Source organism: Procambarus clarkii, chromosome 45 (assembly GCF_040958095.1).
Source record: "Procambarus clarkii isolate CNS0578487 chromosome 45, FALCON_Pclarkii_2.0, whole genome shotgun sequence".
NCBI lineage: Eukaryota > Metazoa > Arthropoda > Malacostraca > Decapoda > Cambaridae > Procambarus > Procambarus clarkii.
The window spans coordinates 16,064,290-16,081,789 of record NC_091194.1 but is presented as its reverse complement, the minus strand read 5'-3'; the positions used below and the strand labels follow the sequence as shown (position 1 = coordinate 16,081,789).

The following is a 17,500-nucleotide window of genomic DNA, read 5'->3' as shown; positions in this document are numbered from 1 at the left end:
TCCTGTAGTGAGGTAAAGTGTCAGTAATTAGTACACGTGGACTCTTTAGAAGAGTCTGGCTGAAACGCTATGCGTGTTAGAGGCTTTGCAAGAATGTAAAAACACCAATGTTATGTACTTTCACAAACCCAATTTTCTTGTAAAAAAATAAAATAGGTAATTAGGGAGAGAATATCAAAGTTTTCGTATGTGTTAAACCTTACGTCACTGGAAGAGAGAAGCCGAGGAGAAATGATTACCACATTCAATATCCCCTACATCTTGCCTCATAATACGGACGAATTTTATTCAAAACTAAAAAATACCTATTGATTTTACACTTACTGTATAGTTCAGAAGTCGGAGTCAAAAAAGTCAGAAATTGGCAGGTTTCGTTATACAAAATGTAGCATTATATCAGTCTACATTTCCAGATATGAAGGAAATGAATGGTAAATACTACTATTAAATAAACCATAAGAGTATGTAAAGTGCCACCTTGTTCCTTCACTGTGAAGAATACGTAGGTAAGGAATCTGAATAATAAATAATCATAGATCCCATTCAGTTTTATAATGTAAATTTTTTTTTTAAATTCTCAGCCGTGACTGATTGTATTCTACCGTCTTAAATTTATTCACCTGGCGGAGGTAATTTTTTCCCCCTGACTTTTTATAGCGGCCACCCACAATAACAGCAGAAAAGACCTTTGCCGCTATAAAGAGGTTGACCACTGAGGATAAAGGAGCCCATCCATAACTTGGCTGTCAGACCCACTGAACGACATAGGCGCGAGCATCACATCTCCTACAGCCAATCACAATCCGCTTTACCCCAAGAACTCGACTCTTAATGGCTAAGCCTCAGCGGTCACTAAACCTCCCGGACACGGCAGTCTTAACTCAGAATCCGGGCGGCCAATGGGAATCAAGTATTCGTGGCGGGTGGATGGTATTGGTGGGTTTTATTGCTGGGCGGGAGACACGTGGCCACATTTTGATATTTATCTTGAATGTAAGATGTTGTGGAACCTTTTGTGCTCGCCAGTCCTGCCCCTTAATAAATAAGGCGTGTCTGTGACGCGTGTCCTTCCCACTGCTTTTTATGTCTTTGTTGTAAGAGGATATGAGGACGGGATGAAGGCGCCCAACCCCTTGGACCATCGGGAATCGAACGCCGAGCCTGCAGAATGAGAGGCCGTCGTTGTACCGATCGAAACTGATGTTTGAAGTATACCACGCTATATGCAAGTTAATATCCTTGAAACTGACGTTAAAATGAGAATGTAGGAGCAGAGAACACTTGATATATGGGGGAACATAAGAAGATACAGTGAAACAGGCCTAGTGGCCTTTGTGAGGAATAATACATTAAGAACATAATCATTAAGGGAAATGCAGAAACTCCTATTGTTCCTTACGAGGCAGCTCTTATTTATATCCACCCGAACTCATATATCCACGTATAGTTTGTGTTTTTACTCGGAAATGTGTTGCGTAAGTCAAGAAGCCTATTTCCAAACCAGTATTTACCCAGGTCTTTTCTAAATGTTATCTTCTCAAAATTGTATCCAATGTTTCGTGTTCTATTTTGTGTTGATGTAATTAATGACGTTAGGCCTACTCGAGGTACCTCATAGTTTTCTCCCAGTGGTTTTCACTTGGGCATCTATCCTATTGTTTGGTACGCTACCCCCGGACCAACACTACTGTTGTGGGTTGCATTCTGGGCAAGGTCCAACAGCATGTTGTAGACACGATATTCTATCAACAGTACTCACCTAGTTGTGCTTGCGGGGGTTGAGCTTCGGTTCTTTGGTCAAAGATAGACGGAAGGATAGATATCAAAGATAGAAGGTAGTACTGATAGACATGGTAATCTACACGATATTCTATCAACAGTACTGATAGACATGGTAATCTACCAAGCACCATACTGGTAAACAGGACAATCTACCACCAATACCCTGGTAGACATAATCTACCAGCAACACTGGCAGACAGATCAACACTGGTACACAACGGTACCAGCAACACTGGTACACAACGGTACCAGCAACACTGGTACACAACGGTACCAGCAACACTGGTACACAACGGTACCAGCAACACTGGTACACAACGGTACCAGCAACACTGGTACACAACGGTACCAGCAACACTGGTACACAACGGTACCAGCAACACTGGTACACAACGGTACCAGCAACACTGGTACACAACGGTACCAGCAACACTGGTACACAACGGTACCAGCAACACTGGTACACAACGGTACCAGCAACACTGGTACACAACGGTACCAGCAACACTGGTAAGCAAGACAGTGTTACTATACTGCTCTTTTTTCCTTTTCCTCTTCCCCATCTTTCTTTATTATCCATAAATTCCTTTGTGTTTATTCTCCTCTGTTCCTCCTCCTCCTCCGCCAGGCACTTCCCAAGAATTAATAATTGCGCTTGGCTGCCCGCACGTGTCCTGCAGCTGCCTGGGTACTCCAGAGATGTACACACTTAAGATGTACTCACCGAGATGTGCTTGTCTGGTCGAGCGTCGGCTCCTGGCCCCGCCATCGGGGCCAGGAGTACAATGCATGGTATTACGTAGTCATCCCGGCTTGCTTCCTTTAGTTCAAAGCGATAATTCGGGTCCCAAATATTTTAAATCATATTCAGGTGAAAAATTCTGTATTAAGTTAAATTCCGCCGCTTGTGTGTCTCCCTCGTCGCATCTACTGACAGTCGTAACACTGAAGAACTAATTTATGATTTATCTGCGACTCATTTCTGACCATTCTGTGCCACCTCGATCTGCTGTTCCTAACTTTGAACGCTGTTTCCTTGTGTACTTAGCCAGTTACACTTTTAATCTTATATGTCACGATCATGTCCCTCTTATTCCACTTCCCCCAGTGCGGTGAAGTCCAGTTCCCTAAGTCTTTCCTCGTAACTCGTTTCCTCAATGAGCTGAAGAACGAGTGATGTTGCATATTTTTGGACCGTTTCTAATGTTCTCTAATGTTTTCTCACGAGAGTGCTGCACACATTCTGGAGGTCTCACGTACGTTGTATATAGGATACCTTACCTTACCTTGAGGTTACCTTGAGGTGCTTCCGGGGCTTAGCGTCCTCGCAGCCCGGTCGTCGACCAGGCCTCCTCGTTGCTGAACTGGTCAACCAGGCTGTTGGACGCGGCTGCTCTCAGCCTGACGTACGAATCACAGCCTGGTTGATCAGGTAGGATGGTAGAATGGCTCCTTCGTCCAACTTTCTGAAGGCTACACAAACATTTTACTGAGACTTATATAAAATATATATAAATGTAATAATTTCCCCTGTATTTTAATGTAAGTTTATTCTCCAATTTTTGTAACTCGTTTATAGGTAAATAAGTATAACATTCAGGGTTTTCTAAAGCTCTTGTTCTGTACTACTGAAACACTTGTTCACTAAGAATTGTAATGTATAATTGCCTTGTAACACTTATGTATATGTAATTTATATTGTATTTTTTTAAATAAAGATAAAAAAAAAAAAGTTTGCCCTATGCTGTTGGCGTTATTCTGCTAATGTTTGCTTCTGGCATTAGAGTTAATGTTAATTCTTCTACCAGGTGTTTTCACCCTTTCTGGTGGATGAATCTATCTGCCTTTCATCCCTTACAATGCCTCAGTGCTGTTCCTATCCTGAAAATTTTCCATCTAGCTACATTAAAATTGAACTTGCCATTCTTCACACCAGTTCTGGAGTGATGGTATTCCATTGGAGGGTGTCACAGTCCCCCTTCTGTTCTCATTCTGCTTTTGAGATTGCATCCTATGGAACCAGTGATAGCCCTGGAAACACAAACCGTAACTGTCTCTATTTTCCGCTTGTTACAGCTTGTAATAAAGTTGTTACATCTTGGCTTAACGTGTTTATGACATATTAGAACGTTGTTACAACTTGCTATATTGGTTGGTATAACTGGTTAGGTGATAAAACTTGTTCGAACGTTGTACCAACGTCGTAATTTCGGTGTGTGTTTGACCCCGGGGGGGGGGGGGGGGGGTAGAGCCAGTTGTCTTCTGTCAGGTCGTTGATGAGTGCTAGACATAGGATAGACTCCCTAGTACTGGCCCTTGAGGTGCTCCACTCATTACCTCTCTGCTCTAATGTCTCATTTATCATCGTAATTCTTGATAAACAATGCATGCTGACAAACTACTAGGCAAGTTGACAAATACACTATTAAGCAAGCTGACAAATACACTACCAAACAAGCTGACAAATACACTACTAGATTAGCTGACAAATACACATCTAGGTCAGCTAACACAGCAAACTAGTACATAAATTCCTACCGAATACATGTATACAAAGTTGCAGTTCTGTATATGAAGGGCACACTCGCGAATTAACTACAGTTGCAACTATCAATGCACTAACGTAGCTGTATTATTTTGTACCATGTTTTTGTATTCAGTTCAAGTGCATTATTGACCCCAAAGGGTGACTTTTATTAAACCCATTTATTTATCGACCGCATAAAGCTATTTGATTAGCTTTAGATCATAAGTAAACATTACTAAACTATTTGGTAAGCCAGGGACGCGCACTCGCTCCTATTGTATACCCTCAATATATTATCATAAATACATCGTGTGTATTTTACTGTGCTTCACATTTTAAGTTACGATATTGAGGCATAAATACAGGGAAGAGGTCATCATTCTCCATCTCTGACCAAATACACACACGTTTAAGACAATTATTGGAGCATCAATATGTGAAGGGATGATGTAAAATATGGACTATATCTACAAATATAGCACTTGATCCAACAGCCATAAATTGCTTATCGTGTAAACTCGTAGAACAACATCTAGGTACTGGGCCACTAAGCCCTCGAACCACCACCCATAAAACTCGCTGGGCTGACCGCAATGCTTAGAGTAACCTCAATTTTGAGCAGTATTTTCCAGTGCTTTATAGCCACGTAAGATGAGCAATAAAGATAGTAATTTGAAGCCTGAATCATACCCACCAGCCCGATATTACAATATACCTCGGGGGAAACTTTGTAATTATACTCTACACTCGCCTTCCCTCCTCAAGGGGGCCATTACTACACACAGCCAGGCTAACATTATCTTATAATTGCTTGTTGGACCTGCGATCGATTTAGAGAGGTAAACATTAAGCTCGTGCGGATTGTTTCACATCCCTGCGAAGGTGATTATCACTCTGATAACGCACATGTTCTTCCTGAAGGTGAGTCTTACACAGATAGTGCACCTGTAAGTGTTGCTTCATGTCCCCCTGAAGGTGAGGCTTACACAGATAGTGTACCTGTAAGTGTTGCTTCATGTTCCCCTGAAGGTGAGTCTTACACAGATAATACACCTGGAAGATATCCTTCACACCCTTCTGCCCAGCTGTTTACAATAAGCAACAATTACGCCACACCGCTCCACCCGACCCCATCTCCACTTGTATCTTGCAGAACAATCTTCGCAATGTACAGTAAAATAATCACGCGTTCCAACGTTGTAGAAAAAGACCATAAAACTGAAGAGGTGGGGTTTGAAAGCGCTGGTTGGAAGAGGTACCCCAGTGGGACCCCAGTGGGACCCCAGTAGGACCCCAGTGGGACCCCAGTAGGACCCCAGTGGGACCCCAGTAGGACCCCAGTGGGACCCCAGTAGGACCCCAGTGGGACCCCAGTAGGACCCCAGTGGGACCCCAGGGGGACCCCAGGGGGCATTCAAGGGGACCCCAAATTAAATCAGACGCCCAATTTCCAAGCGCCCAGCCCTCACCCGCGCCACAACTGACTACATCATGAATGTATATAGTTACCTAAACAATTAAAAACAAGACCAAAATAAAAAACTAGATACAAAATTTACATGAAACCTGACTTATCTATTTGGGGGAGAATATAGTGTTTAAAGTTTGCTCGATATTATTTAAAGTCACACTATTCTAGTTAATTGTCCATTGACTTGGACTGGTCGAAAGAGCGATGGTATTACATCGTGCTTGGTTGTGTTCGATCCCCGATGGTGCAAGTGATTGGGCTCCGTTCCTTTCTCCCGTTCTTATCGCCCAGACAGACTGCGTGATGTATACATCCACGACACACCACACAAGTGAAATAAGTATAGAATTCCAACTCCTGGAGTACAAAAATACAATCAAAATACAACAATACAGTTCCGAAATGCTCCTGTTAGTGTCAAAATACACCCAGAAGTTAAAACACACCCGAAAAAATACTGTCATTGAAACATTAGAACACAATTAAAAACAGAACTGCAAAAGGCCTGTAGGCCTATGTGAGAGAGATTCGCTCGGAACATTCCAGTGACCCCCAAGTAACCTGTTTCTATTTTTACTAATTATGACTCCTAAATCACCTTCATTTTCAGATTGTAGCATATCAGCATATGCTACAATCTTAGCATATTGATTGTAGCATATCATCAGCATATCACTGTTGTTCAGCTGATGTACCGGTACATCAGACGGTACCCCTGTACCGTCTTAGGCTCAGAACCACGCATTTCTTAGCGTGAAGTTGCATCTGCTAATCTTTCATCAAATTCTGAATCTTTATTCGTAATAACTTATACAAATGATAACTGGACTGAACAGGTGTACGGCAGTCAGAATCACACATTCATTTTTGGCATGAAGTGAGAAACATTTATCTTATAATTAGGGAAATGATGTAGGAAAACCAACGTGTAGTGTACCATTAGAGCGGTAAGATTAATTTTGGTACAATTTATTTCACAAAATTAAGACGATGAGAAAGCAGTTTCTTTCCTGTCTTATTTTTGTGTCATCGTCAAATGTCGTAATAATGATGCTATTTTATATATATAAAGTGAAGAAGAGAGGCTCCAGGAAATAACCAGAAAGATTTCTCTCAAGAGGGCATCCAATGACAGTATTCACACACACACACACACACACACACACACACACACACACACACATATGTTTCTGCTGTTTCTGAGACAAATGGAATGCATTACGAAGTGATGTGGTGGAGGCTGACTCCATACACAGTTTCAAGTGTAGATATGATAGAGCCCAATAGGCTCAGGAATCTGTACACCTGTTGATTGACGGTTGAGAGGCAGGACCAAAGAGCCAGAGCTCAACCCCCGCAAACACAACTAGGTGAGTACAATTAGCTGAGTACACACACACACACACACACACACACACACACAAATGATTAACATTAACATTAACAAATGATTAACACACAAGTGATTAACAAATCACTGGCAACAGGGGAACTGCCAGATATTTGTAAAGCAGCTAACGTAGTCCCGATATACAAGAAAGGGGATAGACAGGAAGCACTGAACTACAGGCCTGTGTCCCTAACCTGCATACCATGCAAGCTGATGGAGAAGATTGTGCAAAAGAAACTAGTGGAGCACCTGGAGCGAAGGAACTTTGTAACACAGCATCAACATGGTTTCAGGGATGGCAGGTCCTGCCTCACGGGGTTACTTGAATTCTACGACCAGGCAACAAAAATAAGGCAAGAAAGAGAAGGGTGGGCAGACTGCATATTTTTGGATTGTCAGAAAGCCTTTGATACAGTGCCACACAAGAGGCTAGTGCGAAAGTTGGAGACGCAGGTTGGAGTGAAAGGGAAGGTACTCCGGTGGATACAGGAGTACCTAAGCAACAGGAGACAACGAGTCTGTGTGAGGGGTGAGGTCTCAGATTGGCGAGACGTTACAAGTGGAGTCCCGCAGGGGTCAGTCCTTGGACCTATACTGTTTCTGGTATATGTAAATGATCTCCCAGAAGGTATAGATTCGTTCCTCTCAATGTTTGCCGACGATGCAAAAATTATGAGGAGGATTGAAACAGAGGATGATAGTAGGAGGCTACAAGATGACCTAGATAGACTGAGTGAATGGTCCAACAAATGGCTGTTGAAGTTCAACCCGAGTAAATGCAAAGTAATGAAACTAGGCAGTGGAAACAGGAGGCCAGACACAGGATACAGAATAGGAGATGAAATACTTAATGAAACAGAGAGAGAGATCTAGGAGTTGATATCCCACCAAACCTGTCTCCTGAAGCCCACATAAAGAGAATAACGTCTGCGGCATATGCGAGGCTGGCTAACATCAGAACGGCGTTCAGGAACCTGTGTAAGGAATCATTCAGAATCTTGTACACAACATATGTAAGACCAATCCTGGAGTATGCAGCCCCAGCATGGAGCCCGTACCTTGTCAAGCACAAGACGAAGCTGGAAAAAGTCCAAAGGTATGTTACTAGACTAGTCCCAGAACTAAGAGGCATGAGTTTTGAGGAAAGGCTGCGGGAAATGCACCTTACGACACTGGAAGACAGAAGAGTAAGGGGGACATGATCACAACCTACAAAATCCTCAGGGGAATCGACCGGGTAAACAAGGATGAACTATTCAACACTGGAGGGACGCGAACAAGGGGACACAGGTGGAAACTGAGTACCCAAATGAGCCACAGAGACATTAGAAAGAACTTTTTCAGTGTCAGAGTAGTTAGTAAATGGAATGCACTAGGAAGTGATGTGGTGGAGGCTGACTCCATACACAGTTTCAAATGTAGATATGATAGAGCCCAGTAGGCTCAGGAATCTGTACACCAGTTGATTGACGGTTGAGAGGCGGGACCAAAGAGCCGAAGCTCAACCCCCGCAAGCTCAACTAGGGGAGTATTCAGCCGCGAGGCCCCTGTGCGTGCGTGCGCGCGCGCGTGCGTGCGTAATTACTCCCATTGGATGCCCTCTCCAGAGAAAGGTTTCTGGGTTGGTCACGCGTGCGCACTGCTCTCCACGCTTCCTTCACCCCCTCCCTCTCCCCTTCACCACCTCCCTCTCCCCTTCACCCCCTCCCCTCTCCCCTTCACCCCCTCCCCTCTCCCCTTCACCCCCTCCCTCTCCCCTTCACCCCCTCCCTCTCCCCTTCACCCCCTCTCTCTCCCCTTCACCCCCTCTCTCCCCTTCACCCCCTCTCTCTCCCCTTCACCCCCTCTCTCTCCCCTTCACCCCCTCCCTCTCCCCTTCACCCCCTCTCTCTCCCCTTCACCCCCTCTCTCTCCCCTTCACCCCCTCTCTCTCCCCTTCACCCCCTCTCTCTCCCCTTCACCCCCTCTCTCTCCCCTTCACCCCCTCCCCTCTCCCCTTCACCCCCTCCCCTCTCCCCTTCACCCCCTCCCCTCTCCCCTTCACCCCCTCCCCTCTCCCCTTCACCCCCTTTCTCTCCCCTTCACCCCCTCTCTCTCCCCTTCACCCCCTCCCCTCTCCCCTTCACCCCCTCCCTCCCCTTCACCCCCTCCCTCTCCCCTTCACCCCCTCCCTCTCCCCTTCACCCCCTCTCTCTCCCCTTCACTCCCTCCCCTCTCCCCTTCACCCCCTCCCTTTTCCCCTTCACTCCCTCCCTCTCCCCTTCACCCCCTCCCCTCTCCCCTTCACCCTCTCCCCTTCACCCCCTCCCCTCTCCCCTTCACCCCCTCCCCTCTCCCCTTCACCCCCTCCCCTCTCCCCTTCACCCCCTCCCCTCTCCCCTTCACCCCCTCCCCTCTCCCCTTCACCCTCTCCCCTTCACCCTCTCCCCTTCACCCTCTCCCCTTCACCCCCTCCCCTCTCCCCTTCACCCTCTCCCCTTCACCCCCTCCCCTCTCCCCTTCACCCCCTCCCCTCTCCCATTCACCCCCTCCCCTCTCCCCTTCACCCCTCTCCCCCTCCCTCTTCACCATCACCATCCGGCTCATAAACACCCCCTGCAACCTGTCCTCTCGAAAAGTACATCACATTTTGACGTGTAAATTCCCCAACGTCAAAAATACGACGTACCATAAATTATAGCGGCTCGTGACTGGTATTGTATTCCTGGGTCCTCGGTGAGGTTAGGTTAGCTTCGGACAATTTAATACATCATTGTCGTGACGTTGTGACAACTCGAGAGGACGGGCTGCCCGAACACCCTTAAGGTGGGGGGGGGGGGGGGACCGATGGTGGGAGGGGGGAGGTGTTGGGGAAGTGGGGGGGGGAGGTCTCCCCCCCTTCCGCAACACCCACTGTGTGTGTCTGTCAGTTCTCATGACTGTGGCTAACCTTTACTTGCTTTACTTTAATGTTTACGTCTAGTGGTCAGTCATGACGCCACACTGTACAAATACCTATTATAGAAATCAACAAGCGTCTCTGTACTAAGCGCTAAACAAGTCGAAAGCTTCGGTTTCGAGTTATTTAGTGTGCAGGACGGGCCGAAACGTCGTCATTTTCGTATGTAGTTTCTGCACACGGCATTAACTCATCAGTAACTGGAGAGGCGGAACTTAAGAACCGAAGCTCGACCCTAAAAACTCAATCTGCAAGAATATATCAAGAGATTTTAAATATTAATCGGAAAAGACAAGCTAGAGCTAGTGGCCTCGTAGTCTGGTGGATAGCGCGCAGGACTCGTAATTCTGTGGCGCGGGTTCGATTCCCGCACGAGGCAGAAACAAATGGGCAAAGTTTCTTTCACCCTGAATGCCCCTGTTACCTAGCAGTAAATAGGTACCCGGGAGTTAGTCAGCTGTCACGGGCTGCTTCCTGGGGGTGGAGGCCTGGTCGAGGACCGGGCCGCGGGGACACTAAAAGCCCCGAAATCATCTCAAGATAACCTCAAGATAGAGAACAATCCTTGGATTAATTTACTAATTGTTTAAAAGGAGGGGCTTGGGAGTTGACCCACTACCCACCCAGCGCATCTAGGTAAGTACATGCAGGTAAATACACAATAACAAATATATAATGAAAGACGTATCCTTGAACAATTTTCATTTATGTAAACAAACTCTGGGGTTCTGTTCACGAGGCCTGAGTGTTCACAAATCTTGGCTATTAACTAGTAACATTTTCTGTGACTCACAATCAAAATACTCACGTTGTTACTCAACATTTACTCACATCCCTCATTACTTAACTAGTTGCCAGAGATGGTAATAATGTTTTAAATTGTTCGTTTAATTACTATATTTAATTAACATTTAACTGCCTTCCGTATAACGTAATTTCATATAAATTAGCATTTTGCATAACTGTCATTTAATATAACATAATACATCATACACACTGAAACATCGCGGATTTAACAGCTTCCACAACCTTATGGTAGAGCTAATTACCGTTGTGGTTGATGTGGCAGTCCACTCTGCCTGTTAGGCAGAGTGTTGTTATGCCAGTTAGGCATAACTAACATAGTTATAACATAGTTAGGCATAACATAGTTAGGCATCGTTTGTTATGGCCAGTAATTGGCTGGACAACCGGGTGAACAGCCTCACCCTTGGCTTGAGGATCCTCTTATAAGTCTAGCAAGCCTAGCCTAGTTTAACTTAGACGAATCTAGCCTAGCATTACTAAACTAGTTTCCTTCCATACTTACAGATACGGGACATCAAAGCTGGTCGCGCGCGTTGGTGAGTGTTCCTATATATAAAGTTATATGCAGAGTCCAACCCATCATCCAAAAATGATAGTTGTAGCAACTATGGGTGAAACGTACAAAAATGAACTGTTGCACCCAATAAATAATCACATTTTTTGCTATGAATTTTCTCAAAGAAAGCAACCAAACTTAAATTTACTAGGGCCTAGTATAGACAAGATATGTACTAAAATATAGTTGATATGCCTACTATAATTTTTGGTAGATGGGTTGATGTGAAAATAAACGGGAATCCCTTCACGCCTCTCAAGACAAAATAGGGAGAACCCATGAAGAGGAGAGAACATAAAGAAAACGGTATTGTTGTTGACAAATTTCCAGCAATCAAAGGTCTTCATCCGACCCAGTACAGTTAGTTATACCCTTACGACCCCACATACCCTTACGACCCCACATACCCTTACGACCCCACATACCCTTACGACCCCACATACCCTTACGACCCCACATACCCTTACGACCCCACATACCCTTACGACCCCACATACCCTTACGACCCCACATACCCTTACGACCCCACATACCCTTACGACCCCACATACCCTTACGACCCCACATACCCTTACGACCCCACATACCCTTACGACCCACATGCACTTACGACCCCACATACCCTTACGACCCCACATACCCTTACGACCCCACATACCCTTACGACCCCACATGCCCTTAAGACCCCACATACCCTTACGACCCCACATGCCCTTACGACCCCACATACCCTTACGACCCCACATACCCTTACGACCCCGCATACCCTTACGACCCAACATACCGTTACGACCCCACATACCCTTACGACCCCACATACCCTTACGACCCCACATACCCTTACGACCCCACATACCCTTACGACCCCACATACCCTTACGACACCACATACCCTTACAACCCACATACCCTAACAACCCGCATACCCAAGAACCTAACGACCCTATTCCTGTGCTTAGTCAGAAACCGTCTCACTTGTAATATAGAACAACAGGTAAGCTAATTTAAGATATGATTAATTTAAGTAGAATATTATTAATTGTATACAATGAGGTAAGTAAATTATGTTTGGGTTGGTTGTTGCTTGTTATTTGAGCCCAGTGTGGTTCTCCAACCCGTTCTCGCACTTGCTTAGTCAATATTGGCTTATTTAATAAGTGCATATGTGACATACTAATTGATTGTGAATGGTTCTCACCTTGATAGAGTCCTGACGTTTGTGCATATCGGCTACGCTGTTTGTATTTAGCTGCTAACGGTGGGATACATTTGAAACACTGTGATGGAAAATGTTTGCAAAGTGAAAATTATGATTTGTGAATGATTCTTAAATGTATTCTCACCTGGGAGATTGAGCAGCGTATTTGGAACCCCTCCATGGTAGATCTGGGAGCTTTACGAGCAAATGGCTCTTATCCAGTGCTTTTCTTTGACATTTCTCTTCAGGAATATAATTATCCAAACTTTTTAATCTACAGAGAGATGTAATTGTGGAACTCCTTTAATGTGTTGACGCTTTCTTCAGTTATGTTGTTTTCTTCAATGTGTTGCAACATAGTTGTGAACATGTTGTAGTTTAGGCGTTTAAGTTGAAATCTGGCTTGTCACAGTAGCAGTGATTGTTTAAATGCCTTGATTAAGGTAATGTGTGTACACCAGGGGGCCTGGCCATGGTGGTTTGAACCCTGGTCGGTTCTTAAATGATACGTGACAAAATATCTGCTAAATATGATCAATTCATTATCCAGTTTTCATTACAAAATAAATCTGCCAAATCAGATTTTTTTTCAAAATAATAAATGGATATGGATTTTCATTAGCATATCCAGGAAGCTTTGTTAGGATTCAGCTCCGTGAAAGACACAGAACTTTATGCAGTAAAGTGAGAAAGTTAAGGTCATTTCTAAGCACAAGAGAACAAATCCACAAGGGCCGTGACGAGGATTCGAACCTCCGTCCGAGAGCATCGGACGTCCGTCACTCTCATTACAGATTCTGCAACTCCTCAGCTCAACTGTTGTTTCCATTCCGAATCTCCATGGATATTGTGTCTAAGCACACGCTTTGAGACGGTGGAGTAGGTACCTTTGTACCTTTATCCCTTGGAAGACAAAGCTTTACGCTGACTAAAACAGTGACTAAGCAAGTAATATCATTAACTGTTCATCTAATGATGTTAACGTAATCCCAATATTTCTGTCATATTTACACCGCCATAACTTGTACACTCCTTTGTGATTACAATATAGTTTTTTTTTTTTTTATTAACATATTAGGTACATCTGCATTAGTGCAGCTACCCTAGACTATATGTATAGCTTGTCTAACCAGGTACACTCACTCTACGGGGTAAAATAACAAAAACAGGCATAGAGGCAGGATATAAACAGCTTGACCTCTCTACCCTGTAGTCACTGTTAAGTAAGGATCAGGTAATAAGTACCTTGCAGATTGATAAAGATTGATAAAGATTAAGCCACCCAAGAGGTGGCACGGGCATGAATAGCCCGTAAGTGGTACAATACTTTTTTTTTCTCAGTATTCTGAGGTTGCATAACCATCAAGCTGTTATCGCGGGGGAGGATACTGCTTCACAGTCTTTATGAGGGTGTCCAGCTGCTGGACACCTTTGTTGACCAGGAGAGTGGCTGTGTTAGTACCTTGCAACCCATATTTTTAAGATATACAAGTCACATCACACCCAAGCTAATCGAACCCATCTCAACATAACCCAACTTAACACAACCCAACTTAACACAGCCTAACTTAAGATAAGTTGCACTCAACTCCGAGAGGCATAACTAACGTGCTTGTGTCTGAAGCTAGGCACAGATATTATGAAGTAATCAATGAGAGAGTGTGCATCCTGTGGATCATTTTCTGTGTTGATCTCCGAAATCACAACTGATGAGATAGCCAAGGCATGTTCTCTTAGAAAGAGAATTGATTACCATCTTGGATTGCCTTTGAGCAGCCTGAGGACAGCAATAAACCGGAAACAGCAAGAAAATCAAATAGACTTGAGGCAAAGTGAAATCCACAGCAGATACTCCATCTGTTTTTTTTTTGTTTAATTTTACCCCGAGGGGCGAGTTTATTGGGCAGCGTGGTGCTACATAGTCTTCCCGGTTTGGTGCCTTCTTTTGATACTTACTTATTGGGCAGCGCCACTCATCCTGTGAGTGGACACACCGCCATAGTGACAGTATTGGGCAGCGCCACTCATCCTGTGAGTGGACACACCGCCATAGCAGCATGTACAACACTCCCCAATAGGAAGAAAACCCGCTGGGTTGTTCATTCTGTCACTTGTACCCAGACACAGCTGGGACTTGCTTAACTGTATCAAGTGAACAGCTCCTCAAACAAGAAGATTAACCTTCGTCAACCCTTAAAATCTTACGTTATCTTGCGGGTACAAAATTGGGGAATTTGTTAAGAACAGTATCTATAACTGACAAATAGTATTTTCCAAACTCAAACATGGTGGGGTTTATTATTCTACACATTTCTAATGACTCTTAGATGTTCACATTCTCTCAGGTAGTGGTCAAGGCGGTGTCCGTCATTCTCATCACAGATTCTGCAACTCCGCCGCTCAACTGTTGTTTCCATTCCAAATCTCCATGGATATTTGTATCTAAGACGGATTCTTGCTATTACTGATTCTCTCCCGCGTCCTCCTCCTCTTCGTCCATAATGATTGGGATTGCCAGCTGCAACCATGTTGTACCATCGTACAGATTCACTGATTCGTTGTTCTATCCTCCTTTCGTCAGTAACCTTGTCGCGGTGATGATACCTCTAATGTGTAGAAGAGTCTTGGGTACGAAGTATTCAATATGGTCTCCGTCAGCGCTTTCAGCAGCCAGCACATCTGCTCGCTCATGTCCACATATTCCAACATGGGAGGAGATCCACAGAAATCTCTTGTTTCTTGACGACTCTTCCTTGATGAGTTAGTACCCTCACAGCTCTCTTGATTTCAGCGACTATCGCAAGATTTTCTGTCCAATTTTTACTAAGGCTTTGAAGCGCTGCTTTAGAATCAGTGCAGATCACTGGTCATTAGTGTTTCGTTCAAGGAATCTTAACGCCATAACAGTGGCAGCTTGCTCGCTCTGCTTGCGTTGAAGAGGCATAGTTCTCAATACGTGTTTTCTCTTCATTTCTGCGTTATGCATCTGCGGTTCATCCAACAAGGTTAGCAAACTTGTAGACGTTTCCGCTGCTAAGCTTAGACTGGGATATAAATACCACTGAGAGTTTGCAACACCTGATGATGTAGACTTGACTAAATGTAAACTGTCAATTATTCATATACTTCACGTCACTGTAATTGAAAGTAAAGAAAAACTAACAAAAAATATAGCAGAATTCAGAGAAAACTGTCAGTGGTGTGGAAGAAATGTGCAAGTAATTCATTCACAATGATGCCAGGAGTCTTAGCGAAGCAGCTAAAATTTTCTTACTGTGTGTAATACTTGCACATGACTGAAGCTGCGCCCAGTTAGTTGGGTGTGGAGCAGGATTAGTGACTGTGTAACTGACTCACCGCAGATGTAAAATTACCTTGTATAGAGACTGTGAGTCTCTTCTTGGACCATTGTGATATAAAAAAGAATATGTATTGAAATTGTGTAATTATCTTCACAAGATTGTCATTTGCTTAGATAAATAAGCTATGGATCTTATGGGTTAGTTCCCCAGCACATTATGCGTCTCTGAAACCCTTTCACCCACCGCCCACGGGATGGGTATGGTGTCCACCACCGCCCACGGGATGGGTATGGTGTCCACCACCGCCCACGGGATGGGTATGGTGTCCACCACCGCCCACGGGATGGGTATGGTGTCCACCACCGCCCACGGGATGGGTATGGTGTCCACCACCGCCCACGGGATGGGTATGGTGTCCACCACCGCCCACGGGATGGGTATGGTGCCCACCACCGCCCACGGGATGGGTATGGTGCCCACCACCGCCCACGGGATGGGTATGGTGCCCACCACCGCCCACGGGATGGGTATGGTGCCCACCACCGCCCACGGGATGGGTATAGTGTCCAACACCACCCATAGAACAAGTCTGGAATACACCCAAAACAACCAAATAAAATGAACCTAACGATATATTCGGTTTTAACAATAAAAAACGAGCTTTGTTGACTCGTTGTGTGTACAATGTGACCATAGTGTGACGCGGCCGCTAGGGAGCTCCGGCGATGGTTGAGCGCCACGGAGAGTTTGGTTCAGTGTTTAGTGATGAATATTCAACGAGTAGCAAGTGTGTGGGGACCTCAGGGTCAGCCTCCCTCCTGCTTCTCGGGCCATCCTCACCACACAGATGCCCATTCAAATATCTTCGATCCAATTTGTAATTGACTTAATTTTGTCCAATTCAACAGCTCGGTATCTGGTTGCTTCCTCGGATACTTGGGTTTGTAGTGGTGGAGTCTCCTCCGGAGACGTCTTGTAGGGGGTTAGATATGATAATTAAAGTCGCGTTTGGCAGTGTGGGCAGGCCAGAGATCCCTCGCTTGCTGCGGTCTCTCACTATTTACGCCCCAGAACACAATGTTTGTTTTTCCTGGTCGAATCTCCCCCACCCATCTCACCCCCTACTTCCACTCTCCCTCCAGACCCCTCCTCCCACGCATACATGTACCTCCTCCTCCTCCCCCCCCCCCCCTCTCCGTTCCCCCTTTCCACACACTCACTCGTCCTTTCCACACATACTTCCCTTTATGTGAGTTTTCTCAGGCACCAGTTGGAATAATTTTATATTTAGTTCATTTCTTTTACTCCCTCTAGTTTTCCTGTGAGTGGTGGTGGACCCCATACCCATCCTGTGAGTGGTAGTGGACCCCATACCCATCCTGTGAGTGGTAGTGGACCCCATACCCATCGTGTGAGTGGTAGTGGACCCCATACCCATCCTGTGAGTGGTAGTGGACCCCATACCCATCCTGTGGGTGGTGGTGGACCCCATACCCATCCTGTGGGTGGTGGTGGACCCCATACCCATC

The 17,500-nt window shown here is 45.0% G+C and overlaps 1 long non-coding RNA gene across 2 annotated transcripts in view; it reads left to right on the top strand.

Annotated features, from left to right (window-relative positions):
* The window catches only part of LOC138350475 (uncharacterized), a 352,612-nt gene extending 341,075 nt beyond the window's left edge, over nt 1-11,537 (top strand). For both annotated transcript variants that reach the window (XR_011222128.1, XR_011222129.1), the window contains exon 5: nt 11,420-11,537. This is a non-coding gene — a long non-coding RNA (uncharacterized lncRNA). The remainder of the gene's footprint in view (nt 1-11,419) is intronic.
* Nucleotides 11,538-17,500: the final 5,963 nt, after the last annotated feature.